The 20,194-nt window shown below is 37.1% G+C and overlaps 1 pseudogene; it reads right to left on the bottom strand.

Annotated features, from left to right (window-relative positions):
- Positions 1-10,471: 10,471 nt before the first annotated feature.
- LOC133871460 (uncharacterized) lies at positions 10,472-17,750 on the bottom strand (annotated as a pseudogene).
- Between the last annotated feature and the right edge of the window lie 2,444 nt (positions 17,751-20,194).

Raw genomic sequence — 20,194 nt, forward strand, 5'->3', positions numbered from 1 at the left:
TGCGATGCTGAGTGATGCAGTAGCTGCATCCGTAGCTCAAGGCATCATGACTCCTCGAGATGAAAAGTTGTTGGCAGATAGGACCGATGCCCAAGCCATCAATGATTCTTTAGCGTTCAGTATTCAGGGTGCTTCTTCGGTTTCCAATATGGCTCGCCGTCTGCAAGCTCGAGGGAACGAAATTCAAGCGTTGAAAGCTCAAAATTTGACTTTGCAGCGAATGTATATGGACTTTAGGCGAAGGAATCGGGTTCTTCAGCAGGAAAATAGAAAGCTGAAGAAGGTGGTAGATTCCTATGCGAATGATTTGGGAAAGAGGTATGCTGATTTGGAGCAGAACACCAATCGTCTCCAAGGACAACACCAGGATCTCTTGCGTGTAGTCCAAAATCTTAGGGTTTTCCGCCCTGAGGTTTAGCCAGGTATTCTATTTGATCTAGCAAATTTTATTTACAAAAATAAATAACTAACTGCAGTATTATGAAATACCTGCAAGTATAAGCATACCAGTATTCTCCGGGAATGGTGCAGAAAAGGTCCTGTTTGCAAGTTTATGTTTTCTTTAAATCTAAAGTGGTTCATCTTGTAAGACAATAATTATTCTCTACATACTGTCCTTATCATCTAATATGTCTGTAATCCTTTAAACTATGATCTTCTTTCTTATTCCTGCATAATTACTATCATCCTCAAATTGCAATAGTTTAAAACCCTAATATTACTCCAATTTAGTTATGCAGTCAATCAATACTCAGATCTGCTAATTATAAACTTATCTGCCAAGCAAGGATATCTAAGAATCACAAAATCAAAATTTTATTTAACTTAAGCTCTAGAAAGACCTCAAATATATATAAACTTCTCCAAAGTTCGTCAGATGCATAGGGAAAATAATCCCTCCAAAAATCATCAAATTATTTGATCAACTAATTTTCTCATATATATATAAATCAATAATTTACGCTTATACACCTATCTTCAAAGATACCAGATTTGGAATAATAGATACCCATTAGTCATAACATATCTTTCCTTTACATCCTAGGGTTAATCGGATAAACCTCAAATATGTTCAGCTAGGAATCAGACGTTCACTTAATATCTAATTCATTAAATCAGTCATCTCCAAAAATCAACACCTAATATTACAATCAATTACCATATTCCTGTAGCCTGATTTAGGAACAACTTCCTTTTGTCCTTCACATAGCATTACTCACTTTTCTAAAATTCAACTAGGCATCAATATTAGTGATATATCATAACCCATTCTCCATATATGTTCATCAATAGAGGTTGAAGTTTCCTTCCATTAGGAAATTCTTTAACATAAGTCTAAGTCTATCTATTCTTATCTTCAAGTAGACGATAGTCGTTCATTCCTTAGACCTCAAACACGTAAATCATATCAGGGAAATTACACTAAGCATTAAACTATAAATCAAGATATGGTTTACCTCAATCATCCTCAAATATGATAATTAGAGCATTTCTCAAACTTAAGGTCCTCCGAAAGATTCATCTTATCAGATTATCTAAACTGATAACTTAGGATCATCAATACATTTGGTTAAGATCGGAAATTGCTGAAATTCTCATAACTCAATAGTTGAAGCAATAAAGATTTATCATCAAGGCTAAATATCAATTCGAAGTATTCTCGTCAATAGTCAACTTATCCTCAATTTATCAATGCCATCATATTCTTAAGCAGCTAAAACTGAAGTATAAGTTAAATCAAATAGAGAAAGTTGGGCTTCCAAAGCTAACCAATTCTATCATGTCCTTCTTAGGAAAGCTTGTTAAAGAAATCTTAATCTTAACAGTAGAGTGCTAACTTTACTTAAAAAAAAAAAAAAAAAGCAACGTAATTATTATGCAATTTATATCTCTAAAGAGCATTTCAAGATTATGTCTCACAATAATACTAAGTATCATTCAGCCTAATCATAAGATCAATTATACTTTCATACCTCAAATCTTTTGGTTATCATAGGCACGCTGCCGCCTAATGCCATAACCAAGAGTCGTATTTACATCAGACCGAAATCATAATCATGATAAAATCCTTCTGTACTTAAAAACATCTTAGTTTGTTAATCTCAAATAAGGCATATCTATTCGACTCTACACTAGACAAATAATAATTCAAACATTTATCGATAGCTTTAAAGTATTCATACTTAGTGTTATAAAGCTACTGATAACTTAGAGATCATACACAAAAACTAAGTAAATAAATTTAAAGGTATGATCGATTTATCGAAGGTAGTGTGGTGTATTATTTTATCAAGGATAGGTAGCATATACAAACATACATCGTCCAATATCTATAGAGGAATAAGTCATCATGCTACACAAGTCCTAACTGTACGCAGTGGTTAATAATATTATTCTTACGCATATTCATAGTACATTCTTTATTTGGCATGCAATTTTTAATAGATCATATCAATATGTTTTCTAAGTTGCATAGCCATGAAAACATATAGTCATAGGAACCATATAATGCATACATTCACACAAGCATAAAAATCCTAACCATTAATGATAGTTACTATTCTCTTACGTTGCTTAACTTCATACAAAAGCTTTTAAGGAGTTTATAAAAAGTTCATTTTCCTATAGCTCTTGTGTTAACACTTAGACTTCTACGGTCAAGTCTGATAGTCCTCAGAGCCAACTGCTCTGATACCATACTGTAACTTACCTAAGTTACAGTATGACTCTGAATGTTCACTAGGCCACAGAGCAAACCGCTCTGATACCATACTGTAACGACCCGCTTTTTACAAAAAAGCGTAAGTAATTATATCTGGATAATTACGTGTCATTAACCATTCAGAGTTGATAAATTTGGCAGCGGAAAAATACGAATATCTTTTTTTTTTTAAACATCACCGATAGGGACAATTCCCTTACGATATATTCAGAGCTTTAGCTGACATCTTCTAGAAAATACATTAAAAGTCTTTACACTATTTACAAAGAAACATATGTCACATATGACACTAAAGCATGCATGGAACTTATTAATTACAAGTAAATGTCTAGACATGTTACAAGCAAATGGTACAAACATCTATGAGTACAAAGTACTAAAATCCTAACTACACAGCTTTAAATCTCTTAAGCTAGCAGTTAGTCCAATCCATGATCTTCAGAACCTGCGCAAACATCTATGAGAAGGTGGTTACCGCCACAATCCCATAGTTCCATAAGTGAGCTAACTGTCATTCAACAACATCATGATTTATGCGTTATTTTAAGGCACAGATATGACATAATGATGTGGTGATAGTTTTCATGCAAAGTTTAACAGTTTATATAGTGATTACACTCCTCTCTTGTAAGGGCCGTTCCCCCGGTCAGCGTCTTTCTCGAGGCCGTTCCCTCTACATTACATTTTAATTAACTTGTTTTCGCACTATCGGAGACCTCCCTCCTCTAGTACTTTGAAAGCCGTTCCAATCAATATGATTATTATTGTTTCCGGTTCAACTCTATCATGAACCTTTGGGAGACGTTGCGCCCAATATTAATAGGTTGATTATTAACAGTATGCAATAATCAGTCACACGCATCCAATTAAAATAAAACATAAACACAACATTATTGAAATCCAGTACTACCCTCAGTAAGTAATTTATACTTACAGTCCTTTTGTGCTGTCTCAATTCATCATCTGCATCAAACACATATACATGTGCATACAAGGTCAATATCATTACTTTCTAGAAACTCATGCCTCAACATGAATTCTATTTTTATACATAGACACATACATAGAAGCGATCATCTATTAATTGAAAAATCACTTACATTTATGAACACTCAACATGGTTAAAACTTAATATTTACTTAATCAATTAGCAAATCAATACTTTGGAATAACATCTAATCTAGGTCTCAAGTAATCACTCGAGTCCTAAAATTCTTAATATCATTCTCTATAGCATAGAGAAATCAACCAACAAGAAACCTATGTATTTTTCTAACAAAACCTAATCACTTTTAGGGAACATCAATCCAATTACCAAACCAATTAACAAAACATATTAACAATTATTTCAACCAATATATTTGAGAAATCATAATAATACAGCATGCTCAATTTCCATAACACTCAATTTCTAAAACAATGCATTACATGATTAAACTCATGAAATCATTCTTTAATTCTAGAGTTTTATAATTAATCAAGCCCTTAGTTTAAACAACATCACTCATTAATTATCAATAATCAAACATAATCAATACCTTAGAGTATATATATATTTTTCAAAATATAATATACATAAATAAGTTATAATAAGAATATTCAATTCTATAATTATTAAAGTTATATTCTAATATACTAGTTACTTGATTTTATGTAAATATATACCATTAAGTTAATTAAAAACTTAGAAACTCACATTGAGGATTTTCACTAGAAAATCCAGTGAAAATGGTGAGTTTTGGAAGTCACCGGAAAAAGTCGCCGGAGGCTCTGCCGGAAAAGTCGCTGGAAGACTCTGCCGGAGACGGGTCTCCGGCGGGTCGGGTCTCCGGGTTCAGGTCATGGTTGGATCACTGCTGGGTCAGGCTTAGCGGGTCTGGGCTGAAATTGGTTCGTGGGTTCCTGCTGGGTCACGGTTTATGGGCTCGGGTCTTCGGGTTTAAGGGGTTCTGGGCTACGGGTTTTGGGCTTCCGGGTTGGGCTGGATGGGTCTCACGGGTTACGGGTTCGTGGGTTCCGGGTTGAGAGTCTGGGCTGGCTGGGCTCACAGGTTACGGTTCGTGGGTTCCGGGTTGCTGCTGGGTTGTCGAGCTGGGCTGGATCGCTGCTGGATCGGGGCTGGGGCACACCGGGTCTCGGGTTCATGTTTTCCCGGCTACGGGTTTTGGGCTTCTGGATCGGGGTCTTCTACAATCGAGTCATGTGGTTTGCGGGTCACAGGTGCTCGGATTTCTGAACTCGCGGGTCGCGGGTTCAAGGTCTTGGATTCCGCCGAAGCCCCCCCTCCATTGCCGGATTTCAATTCCGGTCACCGATCCTGGGGAATCGGGTCTGGGTCTCGCTAGGTTGCCGGGATTACTCACCGCCGATCTAGAGGATCGGGCTTCACGGTTTCACGGCGTTGACGGCCTGCTGGGTTGGGTCACGGTGAATGGGTAACAGCTGGGTTCGGCCGGGTCATGGCTGGGCTTGGCTGGGGATCCGGGTCACGCCGGAATGAGATGCTTGGAAATCCGGGTTGCTGGGTTCGCCGGTCACGGCCAGAACCCGTCGGAGTTGCCCCTGGGTCGACGCCGGGTCGGCTGGGTCACGCACGGGTTCGTCGAGTCTCGGTGGGTTTCGGTCTAAGAGAAGAAGAAGAAGGAACAGGAAAAGGAGAATAAAAGAAAGGAAGAAATAAGCTAAGGAAAGGAAGAGGAAACCGGTTCTGTTGGTCTCTCTCTCTGTCAGCCTTAAAAAGAGAAGTAAGAAGGATTAAAGAAAGAAGGAATAAGGAGAGAAGGAATAAAGAAAGAGGGAAAGAAAAGAAGGAATAAATTAAGAGGAAGAAGTGCGCCTTTAATAAGGAAGCAGACTATAATTGTTTGTAATCATGCTGAAGAGAGTATATAAAAACCAAAGTGGAAAACTAAGTGGGAGATTGGAATAACATGCGGCTGCTGAATTCATTTTAAAATGCTAATGGAAGAGGATTTTCATTATCACTTGGATTAAAAATAAGGGCATGCGAGAGTGATTATAATAAATCAAAGTGGAGAAAACCGAACAACGTGGGCGGCTGAAGCATTTATAAAAGGTTTTAATGGGTTAAGACGTAAGGGTGGCGTAGGAAGCTGCTAACGATTTAGCAGATTTTATAAAAAACTCGGGTCTTTTTAATACAAGCCGTCTCATAAAAATATTATTCTAAATCCGTTTATAGTCTAGTTTATGTCATAATTAATGATATTTTATTCTTATCTGTCTATTTTATTAACTTAGTAATTTTTCGGATTATCAGATTTAAAACACCGTTTATTAAATCAGTTGAAAATATTTATCAAACAATTGATCGTTTATTTATTCACATAAATAATCATTTTTATTCTTTAACGTATTTTAAAATATGTTTTAAAATCTGGGGCGTTACACATATGTAGGATGAAGGGGGTCCTTGAACCCCTGAGGTTGCTCCATGTAGACCTCTTCCTGCAATGTACCATGAAGGAAAGCATTTGACACGTCCAATTGTTTGAGAGGCCAGTTGAAATGTACAGCCAGAGCTAGCACAATTCGAATGGTAGATGACTTGATGACCGGACTAAAAGTATCAGTGTAGTCAATACCCCTTTGTTGCTCAAATCCCTTAGCAACTAACCTGGCCTTGAATCTATCAAGAGAGCCATCAGCTTTACGTTTGATCTTGTAAACCCATTTATTGCGAATAATGTTGGTGTGATTTGGTCGAGGACAGAGACTCCATGTGCCATTGGAAATAAGAGCAGAAAACTCTTGCTGCATAGCCATTTGCCACCGGGAATCAGTTGCTGCCTTGGTGAAAGAAGTAGGTTCCTGCAAGTGAAGGGGTGTGGAGAGTGAGGATGGTGGGTGTTTAGAGGTGTAGTAGAGGTGAAAGTCAGGAAATTGTTTGGGACGGTGAGAGCCAGTCCGAGACCTGGTTAACATGGGATGGGGTGGAGGTAAAGGAGGAGAAAGTGTTAGAGGAAGTGGAGGAGATGATGGGTGGGAGGTAGGAGGGCTCTCAGGAGGTGAGACAGGCTGAATTGGAGATAAGGGTGGGGAAGGAGACGTGAATGTAGGTGCTGGAAGGGGGGCAGCAGGAGGTTCAAGGATTGAGGGAGAGGGTATGTCAACGGTAGGGGCTTGTAGGGAAACAGAGGAGTGCTCTGCTGTAGAAGTGGGATGGATAGATGATGGTGCTGGTACGGCAGAATTAGAGGTTGGTGGAGGTTGGGACAGTGGGGTAGTGATAGTGGCATCTGGGTTAGGAGAAGACATAGATGGGGTATCATTAGAGATATGGAAATCAGAATGAGAGTGAGAGATTGGAGAACTTACTGGAATGAGAAATGGAGCATCAGCCGAGGCATTGATCTTGGAAGGCAAGCGTGAGATGGCAACTTCCTTTGCTGGAAATGAGAGTTCATCAAACACCACATGTCTAGACAAGTAAACACGATTAGTAAGAGGGTCTAGACAGCGATAGCCTGCATTACTATATCCTAGAAAAATGCAGGGTTTAGACCTATATTCAAGCTTATTGGCAGTGTATGGACGAAGGAGAGGAAAACACTTGCAGCCAAATACTTTGAGGCGAGTATATTCAGGAGATGTGTGAAAGAGTTTCTCATGTGGTGAGGATTGTTGGAGAACAGCCGTGGGGAGTCTATTGATAATATGGACGGCAGTGAGAAATGATTCAACCCAGTATTTATTTGAGAGTCCAGAATGAGCAAGCATAGTAAGGCCGGTTTCTAGTATATGTCTAAGCTTCCTCTCAGCCACCCCATTTTGTTGAGATGTATGAGGGCAACTTTTCCTGTGGAGTATGCCATGGTGAGAAAGAAATGCTTGGAATTGAAGAGAGTTGTATTCCCCTCCCCCATCAGATTGGAGTTTCTTTATGGGATAAGAGAATTGATTTTCAACTAAAGTCTTGAATTTCACAAAAGTAGAGAAAACTGCAGACTTGGTAGGGAGAGGGAAGAACCATGTGTATCTTGAGAAATCATCAACAAAAATGACATAGTATCTGCAACCACTTATGGAGGGGACAGGAGATGTCCATAAGTCAGTGTGAATCAGTTCTAGAGGCTGATTACTTATTCGAGTGGAAGCTTGAAAGGGGAGTTTCTTACTTTTACCCAATTGACATGAATCACAGAATAGACTTTTATTAGAAACATCACTTGCTACTGGTAAGTGATTATTTTTGAGTACATGAGACACGGTTACATGAGAGGTATGGCCTAGTCTAAAGTGCCATATGGACAAGGTTGTCCTTATTCCTAAGCCTGCAGTGAAGCTGCATTTATTGGTGGCAAGAGAAGCTCTCAGAAACCGCAAGGGGTACAGCCCATTCTCACTCCTGCCTGCTAGAAGAATGCGTCGAGTCTGGATGTCCTTCACAAAGAAATGAGTAGATGTAAGTTTAAAATAACAATGATTATCATGACAGAACTTTTGAATGGAGAGAAGATTGGTAGAAGCCTTAGGACAATGTTGTATATTATCTAAGAGAAAAGCAGATGTGTAAAAGGAATCAGAAGGTTTAAGTATAGATGAACCGGTTGTTTCAATGGCAAGGCCTGCTCCATTCCCAACAGTCTCTGATTCTCGGCCCTGGAAAGGTTGCTGGATGGCTAGGTTGTCCAGTTCATTTGTCACATGAGTATTAGCTCCACTGTCAGCTAACCATTCTTGTTCTTCAAGGGTGTTGTTCATGTGAGCCACCATGGCTGAAAGTTGGGCAGGAGGGTGTCTTCCTTGGTAAGCATGATCCATCCTGTGGAAACAATCAAGTGCAGTGTGGCTGGTTTTGCCACAGATTTGGCATGGTGCCCTGGTGCTCGGAGAATTAGCAGTTCTGAAGGACTGAGGAGTGGAATTGCCTGCAGGGTTTTTCTGAAATGAGGAGCCACCTGCAGAATGTTTCTGAAATGATGGAGCAGGGCGAGGCTTCTGAAATTGAGTAGGCTTGAACCTACGGTTGAAGTTGTGAGGAAGGTGGGAACTTCCTATTTTTCTGTGCTGCATGTGCAGGGCAAAATTGCTGCTAGTGTCAGCAGCAGGAACTGCTTGCTATTGAGTCAACAACATCTCATGACTCAAAAGTTCATTTTGGAAATCAGAGAAGGAAGGAGGGTGATCACGGGTAGCAATGGTGTAAGAGAGAACAAAGGAATTGAATGAGGAGTTGAGGCCACTGATGATGAAGGAGATTAGATCCTCATCATCAGTGGGCTTACCAATTGCTGCAAGTTGATCTGCAAAGGATTTAGCAATCCTTAAATACTCAGTGCAGGATTTGGAACCCTGTTGAAGGCCTTGAAGTTGGCGCTTCAGATGTGAAATCCTGGATCTCGATTGAGAGGCAAACCTGTTGGCTAAGGCAGTCCAGACCTGCTTGGACGTGTGCAATCCAAAAACAGTAGAAAGCACAGATTCAGTAAGAGACATATTGATCCAGCTGAGTAATAGCTGGTCCCTTCGGTTCCAGGTAGAGAAGTCAGGATTTTGGACTTCTTTTCCCTCTGCATCAGTGAGGGTAGCTGGTGGGCATGGTTCTGAACCGTCCACAATGCCCATCAATTCATGACTTTTTCAGAATAGGGACAACTTGTGACAGCCATAGCAGGTAGTTGCTGTCATCAAGTTTGAAGCCATTGTTTTGGCTCAAGTTGGGTAGTTGCAGCATAGGAACTGGAGCAGCCATTTGAGAATAGGGGTAGAATGAAATTAGGATCAAAGGAGGCGAGGGCCTATTGTCGCTCTGATACCATGAAAGTATTGCAAAACAAGTGTAGAAGGCTGTATATTGCTTGATGATTTTAACTTTGTACATGGGTCCTTTTATACAAATGTCTAGACTAATAAGCAAGGAAAGTAAATAACTTGATTACAGGGAAATATTGGATTGACAGCATTGTCTTCAATACAAGGCGAGTGTATATTTCCTTGAGGAGCAAATTCGTGATGGACACGGCTTGATGCAGCTGGACCTTTCCTTAGTTACATATAGAGGATTTATGACAGTTCTTGATTTTCCTTTTCTGCATGGGAGCAGCAGCTGCGCAATCTTTGAGCTGTGATTGTGGACTGCAATCTGCATGAGCTTGTGTTTCCTTTTTGGTTTGTGAAACAGCTGGGCAATCACAGATTGATACATCATAATCTGTGATTGCATGATTGTTGGGATGCTGCAAATGCTGGAGTGCGTGATTGATGAGATGCTGTCTTTTTACCATGTTGGCTTGCACACACGTGGCTGTGTCTCCTAGCTTGGACTTTCCTTCACTGCCACGTTGAGATGTTGTGGCATCATTTCCTGGCTTGGCTTGTGACTCAGTGATGCTGAGTTGTCCAGGAGGAGAATGTACACTAACAGTTATGTTGGAGGCTACATTTTGTACAGGTTGGTTTACTTAAAAGTGCTTTTAAGTTGGACTTCGAATGAAAAAACATTATGGAAAAGGTGTTTTCTTTTGCTTTTATTACGACTTGGGAATGTGCCAACTGTTTCTTATGGAATAAGAAACTTTCGATTGAATTTCGTCTTCATCCAGGTTGTGGATAGGGGGGGGGGGGGGGGGCGCAGCGCAGGTTAGTCCTCGTCTCACTTAAAAGACGAGGTGAGGCAATGATCCTTATGTTTGGGACGATTTTGGGGGGCTATTCAGGAGCTTGGCAAAATGCTGTTCATATAGTACTTGTACACTAGTGAAATAAGTTATTCTTGGGATGATTCGAGATGTTTTTGACTACTTGCGTACTCTGTCATCTCCCTTGAGGGACAATGTACTTTAAAAAGGTAAAAGAAGATTATTATTATTATTATTATTTTGGCCGGAGCAAGTACAGGAAAAGGAAAGGGTAGCAAGAAACATTTCAATGGTGAAGACAAATCCTCCTTTGCCTTGCTAGCTTTCCTATCCCAAACTGGAAGCAAAAATAAAGATGTGTTTTAGTTAAGAAGCGAAAGCATAGTGATAGTGGTATGTTGATAAGATTTCTAGTTGCATCATTGACATTTTTGAACCAAAATAATTAAAAAGGATATAGCCTTACATCATCAACGCTTGGAACTTTGGGAGGTGCAAATTTTGTGTGATAGGTTCTACCACTGGATGGGTGTATCCAACGACCAGTAATTTTCTCCTACAAGATTGCATCATCAATTGCAAAGTTGATCATCTTATCAACTTTGACCCCCTTCTCCAGCATCTCATCAAGCTAAATAAAGAAGGAAACAAAAGCATTGTTACAGTGCAAGCATACACAAACACATTTGAACAGAAAAATATCAAGGAGTGGCAAAATTAATCAATATCCAGGTGACAATGCAATATGACACCTTCTGTGCTTGGACCACAGTCCTTGGAAATCTGTCAAGAATGAAACCTTTCTGACATGAAGGCTTCTTAAGAGCTTCATCTATGATGCCAACAACCAAGTCATTAGAAACAAGTTCTCATTGCAAAATAGTTGCATAACACCTTCTCAGCAATAATCTACAATACAAACCAAGAGAGACGTTATTCAACTCAACTAAGCCATAAACACAACATCTTGGGATCGGCTACAGAGGTCCTTTTACTAGGACAGAAGCCCACAGAACAAATCTGACAGCGAGACAATATATTAGAAAAGAGATTCTACCTTATCCATAGCCTCTTTAGCCTTGACCCCAAGAGGGGTTTTAGCAGCAACAACAGCTCTTTAACATATAGCCAGTACTCAAGTGGCACAAGCAGTATTCATCCTTAACTATTGGTGATTGGGTACCCTTTCCTGATCCTGGTGGGCCTGCATCATACAATTTTTCATGATTGTATTATATTAAAAAATGCATCAAATAATTAACCTGGATGTGATCCTTTGCCATTGCAAGCATGCATTCTGCAACAGCTTCTGTACCGTGATCATGTCCATTAGGCTGCAGAAAAACCAACAGGTAGTGTAATAACCATATATATGACACATAAATTGCCTGTCGCCCAAGTCGGAGTATTACCCGATCCATGTAGAGAGAGTGCTTTACATGAATATGAGATTTACCTGATAGGGGTAGGTGCACGTAGTCATGCCTTGGAGGGGCTCATCATCATTAAAAAAAAAAAAAAAAAAAAAAAAAAAAAAAAAAAAAATGAAATAAAATGAATGGGAGAGAATTTTTTTTTTATTTTTATTTTTTTTCCCCTCTCGCAACAGTCAACCTCTAGCATTGGAGGTCTAACCATAACAAAGGATCATTAGTCAATGGCCAAGGAAAATGCAGGCAAGGTGCTGACCATGAAGTTGGAAGAAGATAATAACAAATGCAAAAAAAAAAAAAAAAGGAAAAGAAAGAAAGGAGGGATATATTGGAAGATACCTCGTATGATGTTCCTCACATAAAATCAACCAAGCATTTAAAAAACCTACTGCAGAATAAACATATTCCATCAGCTCATTCAATAAATTCTCTCAATCATCACTGGTAGTCCATAATTTCATGTTAAGGAGAAGGTATAAATTATCATTTGAAAATTTAATTTCAAAAGGCTACCACAATCTCAAATGTAGCAAATTTTTAATTTTTAATTTTTCAAAAGAAGAATAATATTCCAAGACAATGCAACCATTAAAGAAGATATTACTATATACTGCAATAACAGACCAGTCACAAATCCTTGCTGAAGAGGATGACCAAATGGAGATCCACCAAGCATTGCATCCCGAATTTTATGAATTAAAATCCAAATGACTCATGAAAACTGAAACACCTAATGCAGAATGAAAAAAGAATTTGAGATTAAATTGACAAGATGGATGATCTGCTTCCTAGATTAAAAAGGACATAAGTTTAGGCATTGGTGACATAATGCTAGCCAACAATCAAAAAGTATATAGCTTCCCTACCATTCACATATGAGTAGACACCATTGCACCCAGGCTTGAGGTCCCAAGCACAGTACACTCATATTTTTCAGTATTTTTTTTTTAGTTAGGAGAGAGAATGCCAATAATTACGGATCAATTTGAAAAAAACAAATGTTGATAATTTGTCAGCGGACAACCATCTAAAGTCGAATAAAAGAATAGACCCATTTTATAGCCAAATCCCATGTCAGAGTTGTTTTGACACGGTAAGGAAAGAATATATGATGCAAATTAAGGAACAAATCTTACCTCCCAATCCCAGTTCCACAAAGATTAAACTGCGATGCTTTTACCCCACGTCCATTTTTGGCAACTTCGATCACCAAAGTCTCATCCTTCACCATATCTGAGAAAAGCAACAAGAGTATGCGCGCAATATGATCGAATCAGATCATAGAGTACTATTGAAGGGGGGAAAAATCAAGAACCAACTCCCACGGCATGCAGTAATCATCAAGCCATAAAGAAGGAAAATCACTTTTGTTAATCGAAACTTACATGTAGATACTTGAACCATCAACCCCATTCCTTTCCTTTGTCAGGCTGTGGAGTGGCATCCTTTGCTTTCAGTACCTAAACATATATAGATCACCAAATTATCTAATATGTAGTTGCATTGCTCTTGTACATTTGCTCATTGCACCATGCTAACTTGGTTGAGACATCCCCATGTAAAACTGGCTCTTATACAACTGTATCTATCGGATAGCGCGCTATTGAGGACACGAAGAAAGCTAATCACCTGATGATTGGTGCATCTCAGCTGAACGAGCGGTGGCGTCGAGCAGCGGCATGGCCGGAACAAGCGGTGGTGTCGAGCAGGAGCATGGGCGGAACCACGGGGGCCTTCCGACGGTGGGGAAGGGTCATTGCATGATGGGGGGAATTTTTGGGGGGAGTGGTTTCAAGAATGATTTGGGGAGATGTTTTTGTACGATTTTCAAGTTTTAATCACATGACCGTGAGAGTGATTATTTAATTTTTTTTTTATTCAACTTTTTAGAGGCTTAGGCACTCGAAAAACACATAAATCAACATATTGACAAAAAAAATTTCATACACGACTAAGATAATGTAAAACATGCATGCGTATTGATTAAGTTCCAAAATATCAGAGCTAATTATATTAATGTTATTTAACAAAATCATTGGACTTGCAGCTAATCATAAAACAAATTTGTTCTGGAAAAGCTTCACAAAAAACCCAGTTCTACATATCGTTTTGTCACTGCCTCCGCCGGCTTCTTCACGTCCTCCCCCTTATCGCAAATTACACCATTCTTTAATGCACTTAATGCATTAAGTGCAATAATAATAATAATAATAAATGGTAAATAAATATATATACCAAACTAACCAACGTACCTGTATGTCGATCTGTGGCTTATATCCAAATGGCCCTTTCTTGAACACGTCAATAAACTTACAACGGAATGACCGCATATAATCTTCGTGGACGCATTGTATTGTAGCATCTAAAATCTTCGAATATATTCCTGGAAATATCTGCTTGATAATGTCATCAATCACTTCGTGAGAGTCAAACTGCCATGTGTGTTTGAGTATTAAAATTTAAAAGGTCGAGGATAGGGGACGTGGGTCATTTACTTTTCTCAACCAACTCCATCAGTAATTTGCCCAACCAGCTAGGGTTGAAGATGAAATTAAATTTTTATTTATCATTTGGCTGTATCCTCGTTACTCGATCTCTGCCGCCTCAAATGCATTGTACGTGCATTCATGTGTTTTAATTGCTCGTCCGGCGCCTTGTCAGATGCGTAACGAAGAAGGGTGTAGCTAGCGTGGGTTTGTCGATCTTGTTCAGTGTGGTTGATAACTCATTCCTCAATGCGTCATGAAATTGGAGTTCATAAATGAAAGGCTGAGTCTGAGAAAGTGGAAGTGAATATTAAACTTGGTGCAAATCGGAGCGCGCAGGTGGAAACATTAATTAATCAATTAATGAAGGGGTGAGTTGTACTTGTCGGTCGATAGATAGATTACGGAATGTTGTGAAAACAATATTAAAAAGAGAGAAATGTTAAGAACATCTCCTCCTGTGTAATGACATGGTATAGATGTAATTAAAAAATTATATCTATATCATTTTAGGAGAATACAAAGAGATGTTTTAGCATTCCTCTATTAAAGACTAGAGTCTCATTTGTCCTTATTTTTAAGTACTTTTGATAGAGGTCAAATGACATGTCAAACTAGCTCCCTCATTTTGCACTACTAGCTTATTAATAAAGTATTAACAAATTGTAAGTAACAACATCAGGATATAAAGAGCATACCGAAGCATCTCCTCCCTTAATTAATAAGAGAATAAGCACCAGCAATGTTCCCTCCTTTTACTTGTGCATTATAAATAAATAAATGTGTTTGGAAGAACACCAAAATCCATCATCTGATCTCTGATGGAAAATATTTACTTTTAACCCTTGCACGTACATGAACACTTAATTAAAACTTCATCTGGAAATAGGCTGAATGACATTAAAAAAGAAAGGGAAAAATCATATTTAGTCCTTAGGTTTTCATCTTATTTGAATTTAGTCCTTGAGTTTTTAATTTCAAGTATATGGTCCTTATGCTTTGCACAAATTTTAAATAAGCCCCTCTATCACTTTTTTTTTTTTCCTCAAAATTCATAGTTTGTCATATTTCATGTGTGTCTCAATTGACACATTATCGTCCATATCAGCACCTAATATCAATGCTACATCATTTAGCGCCAAGTCATCCTTAAATAAATAAATAAATAAGAAGAAGAAGAAGAAGAAGAAGAAGTAGAAGAAAACCCTACTCTAGAAACAAAAACCATATTTTTCGTCATCTTTAATCTTCTAGATTTATAACATTTGATGGAAAACCATTAACTTTGATGCTGACATGGACATTGGCATTGTATTAGTTGCTGATATGAACCCTAGAGTATCAAATGAATACATGTGATAAATGAAAAATCGTTAACTTTGACGGTAAAGTAATAGAGGGATCAATTTGAAATTTCGGCAAAACCTAAAAACCTTATTTTTTAAATTGAAAACCTAAGGACTAAATCTAAATGAAATGAAAACTTAAAGGCTAAATATGATTTTTCCCAAAAAGAAAATAATATATATATATATATACCATGCACAAACTTCTCAGCCTAATTAACTATATATCCAGGTCCTCACCAAGAGATTAATTTGTTAACCAAATGATGTAGAATAATAAGCAAATTAAACCTAGCTCTGGGACTTGACAGCCCAACTTGCCTTTAATTTAATTATCTCAAAATTTAAAATAGGTTCATGTGTCGGGTTCATAATCTAGGGCTGGCAAAGTAATTTGACATAATCGTGACTATTTTTCATCAAGCTGGACAATTATTATTTCCTCGGTCAATTAAAAAAAATAAATAAATGAAAGTTCATCTTAATATGCTATCTTGTCTACGAATTATAGTTATTCTTTTGTTTAATTCCAAAAAATAATCCGGTTGTTGATATAGTTAAATCACTAGGGAAAAAAACAAATCATTCTATAACGTGACTTCTTTTCTCATTTAGGGTCGGAAGAAAAAGAGATAAATATTAGTACTCACACATCGATCAATTAATTAGAAAGAAAATAAAAATGAAAAAGAAAACGTTGTGATAATAATGAGGGAGTATGTTTGTTAATGTATTTTAATGTTTGTTTAATGCATATGGTCCCTCTCAAAAAAAAAAAAAAAAAAAAAAATTGCATACGGTCTGCTTTAGCCTTTAACTGCCACTTTGCTTACAAATGGCCAAATGGGGGTGAAAATTTCGAGGTTATTAAATGTATCAAATAAAATAATGAATAAATATTAAGTAACTTATATAAATATAATATATATTATTTTTAATTATATATATATATATATATATATATATATATATATATATATATATATATATATATATATATATATATGAGCTAACGAGTCGAGTTGGGCGAGTGAGTCGGATTAAGCTTTATACGAGCACTAAACAAGTCCTGTGAGTGGGTATGTCGAGTTTTAAACGAGCTAAGAGATCACGAGCCTTGATCAAGTTTCGTCGAGCAAGTCTGGTGTGTATCATTTACTAATTGAGCGGATTTCTACAATAATAAGTGAGGTTAATTTGTATAGTACCGAGTTCGAGTTCAAATCAAGCTTAATTGAACGAATTGTCGAACATACTAATTTATTTACTGCCCTGATAATAGATGAGAAATAAATAATGAAAACAATAGCTTCAACCATTTATAAAATTCAGAATGAAAAAAAAAATTATCCAAAACAACAATTTAACAAGTCTAACATCGATAAGACCACTACATTTACTTGTAAGGCTAAACACCGTAGCAAAATTCTCATGTATTTGCACAAAAGAATCCAAATCTAGCTTTCAACATGGCACTAATGCTCCGTTTGTTTTGACGTAAAATGATTTTCGTTGTAAAATGGTTTCAGGGACGTCATTTTTCTAGAAAATATTTTTCCCCGAAAGCATTTTTCCGTGTTTGGGGCGTACGAAAAATCACAAATATATATATTTTTTTTTAATATTTTTATTCAATCATATTAACCTATAAAAATCAATTTTTATTCAAGATATATAAATATTAATGTAAAATAATATAAAAATCACTGGTGACGAGATTCCGTCACTGACTGACAGGATTCTGGCCATTTTTATCGGATTTTGGCTACTATAGCCAGAATTTGAGATAAAGGCCGGAATTCAAACAGTTTCGTCGGAATTTGGGTTGGTCGGATTCTGGTGAAAAGTGGCCGAATTTAGACTAAAACTGTCGGAAGAACGGCCGAACTCCTGCTCACTGGCCGGAATCCTACCAGAACCGTTGGAATCCGGCTGTTCTAGCCAGGATTTTTTGGCCAGATTTGCCTGGCCTGCTGGAACCCAGCCGGGATATTATGGCCAGATATGTCCGGCCAGCATGCCGTTCTGGTCGGATCCTGGTCAGCTGGCCAAATCCGGCCGTTCTGGATAGATTCAGGCCAGATGGCCGGAATACGACCAGTTTGGTTGCTGGAATCTGGGCTGACCGGATTCCGGCAAAGATGGCCGGATTCTGGCGACATTGACCGGATGTTGTTGAATTTCGATGCCGGCAAGATTTCGGTGATGGTCGACTGCTTGAACGTGAAGGTTGACTGTGTCGTTTAAAAGGGATCGAATGCGTCTGGCGTCTTCGGAAAATGATTTACGCTTTTAAATCATTTTCCAAAATTTTTTTACTAAGCATTTTTAGTCAAACAGAAATCATTTTTCGGTTGACTATTATTTTTGTCCTTACCAAACACCGAAAAATGCCGAAATCGTTTTCCAGAAATTATTTTACGCCGAAACAAACGGAGCATAAAAGGATCCTGATCTACGTACTGTATAATCTGAATAATAAGATTTAATGAGTCACCAGAGGAAGCAGGGACGACACAAGATATATATATATACACACAGAGCTAAATTTTAAGAAAATTAAACTTAATTTAATTTTTATATTTTTATTATTCTCTTCAAATTAAAAATCAATAAGCAAAATTGAAAAAGAATGTTTTTTGAAAAAAAAAAAAAAAGTAAAGAAAACCGCAGTCCAAAGATTCAGAAAATTAAAAAAGAAAAGAAAAGAAAAAAGTCTCAGTTTCTGTATTGAAATTGAAAAATTTTAGTTGGATGAATTGTGTGCTTCTCGACGTTCTAGCAAGGCTTTACCTGGATGACATGCCTCTTGAAGCTAACATTCTCTTACTCATTTTGTTACAACAACTAATTCTAACTAAAACAGTAGCTCACTAACTGTTATACAAAACGTATATCTTTTAGACTTTTCTAGTATCATCTAGCTATATTGAAATGAATCCCCATTTTACATTACCTTTGCTACGCATTATTAGGAAATCGAGTTTTGCCAGGCTTGTGGCTCATTGAGTCCACACCTGTCTTTTTTCCAATGCATTGTTTTACTAAAACCTTTTCATTTACTTTGAACAAAACTTCTGTAACTTTGTAAAGCTCATTCCATTGTTTTCATGAGTAGCAACAAACACATTGACAATGAAACTATCGTCCTATATGAGATGAAACCAGTTGAAGAGATAATAAAAGGGAATGAGGAAGGGGCCAACAAAATTTCTTGCTAGGGGTTAATAGACATAAAAACTTTATAACTTTTTTTTTTTTTAATTTTAATTTTTACCTTTTTTTTTTTTTTTTTTCCTTCTTAACAGTTTTTTTTTTTTGGGGGGGGGGGGGGTTGGGTGGCATGGCCTATACCGGCCCCTTCCCTCCGTCCCTGAGAGCTAGTAGATTTTGTTAATCTAATTAAATGTGAGATCGAGCAATATATACTTGCTCTTTCTTTCATAAGACTTTAAATAATTCAATAATTAAATTAAAAAGTAAGGATAACAACATAAATGCTTAACGGTAAATCTTGTATCAATATTATGGGTATATATGCTTGCAGAACGGGAGGCCACCCTAAGTTATTATTTATTTATTTTTCATATTTTTCATATATATTGAGTTTAATTTATTGTTAAGTAATATAATTTAAATTTATAAAGAAACTGAGCATGATGACATGGGTAAACATTTGTGTCAAAGGGATGCTTGAACCCTAGTACGTTGACTTGTTTGCTTAAATTAAAAGACAGATATATACAACTCTTCTTTTTTTTTTTTTTTTCTTAATCTCTTTATTGATTTATTGATTTATTAAATAAAATTCAATCAACTAACTTACCTAAGGCACAAACGCTCCCAAGAAATAATACCACATATATAATTTGAAATTTCTTCAACCTAAATTCTATTTATGACATACAAAATAGCCTTTTGGCCCCTTGGGGTATGGAATGAGTGGCTGCATTCGCATTCCTCTTAACATAGTCGTGACACTATGATGACTCACTTGTATGTTTTTTTTTTTTTTTTTTAAAGAAAAAAAAAAGAAAAAAAAGTGGGTCGTCAGAGGTTTAATGGGAAACGAAGTCATACGTGATCATGATAAGGTACTGTCATTCTATGTTTATCCATTATCTTGTCGAGAAAAAGTGATGAGTTCATCCCTATGACAGTATAAGATGCAGAGTGACTATAAAGATGAGTTTAAAACTCTTAATAGATCTATAGTCCTTACATACATGTTGGGATGTGGTGTTCCCTGCACACACTCTTGATGGTTGCCACTTATGTGAGCGTGGAGGTGGTGCTGCTACTTATGAGACTTGGATAAGTCTCTAAAGTGCTCATGAAACCCTCAGTTTTTTTTTTTTTTTTTTTTTTTTTTTTTTTTTTTTTTTTTTCAAATTTTTTGATGAAGTTATGTAGTTGATAAGTTTGGTCAACTTGTGAATTTGATTAAAAGAGTTAATTAACTCTACTACGATTCATTAAGTTCTTATTTATTTATCTTAGGTGCGGTTAAAACCTTCGGGTACCGGTCACATTGATGCATGTTTCCAATCTCCTTATATTCTAATGTTTGTAACATGTGGGAGATTGTTGTATTTATTACAAACAA

The sequence above is a fragment of the Alnus glutinosa genome, chromosome 6, assembly GCF_958979055.1.
Source record: "Alnus glutinosa chromosome 6, dhAlnGlut1.1, whole genome shotgun sequence".
NCBI classification, from domain to species: Eukaryota; Viridiplantae; Streptophyta; class Magnoliopsida; order Fagales; family Betulaceae; genus Alnus; species Alnus glutinosa.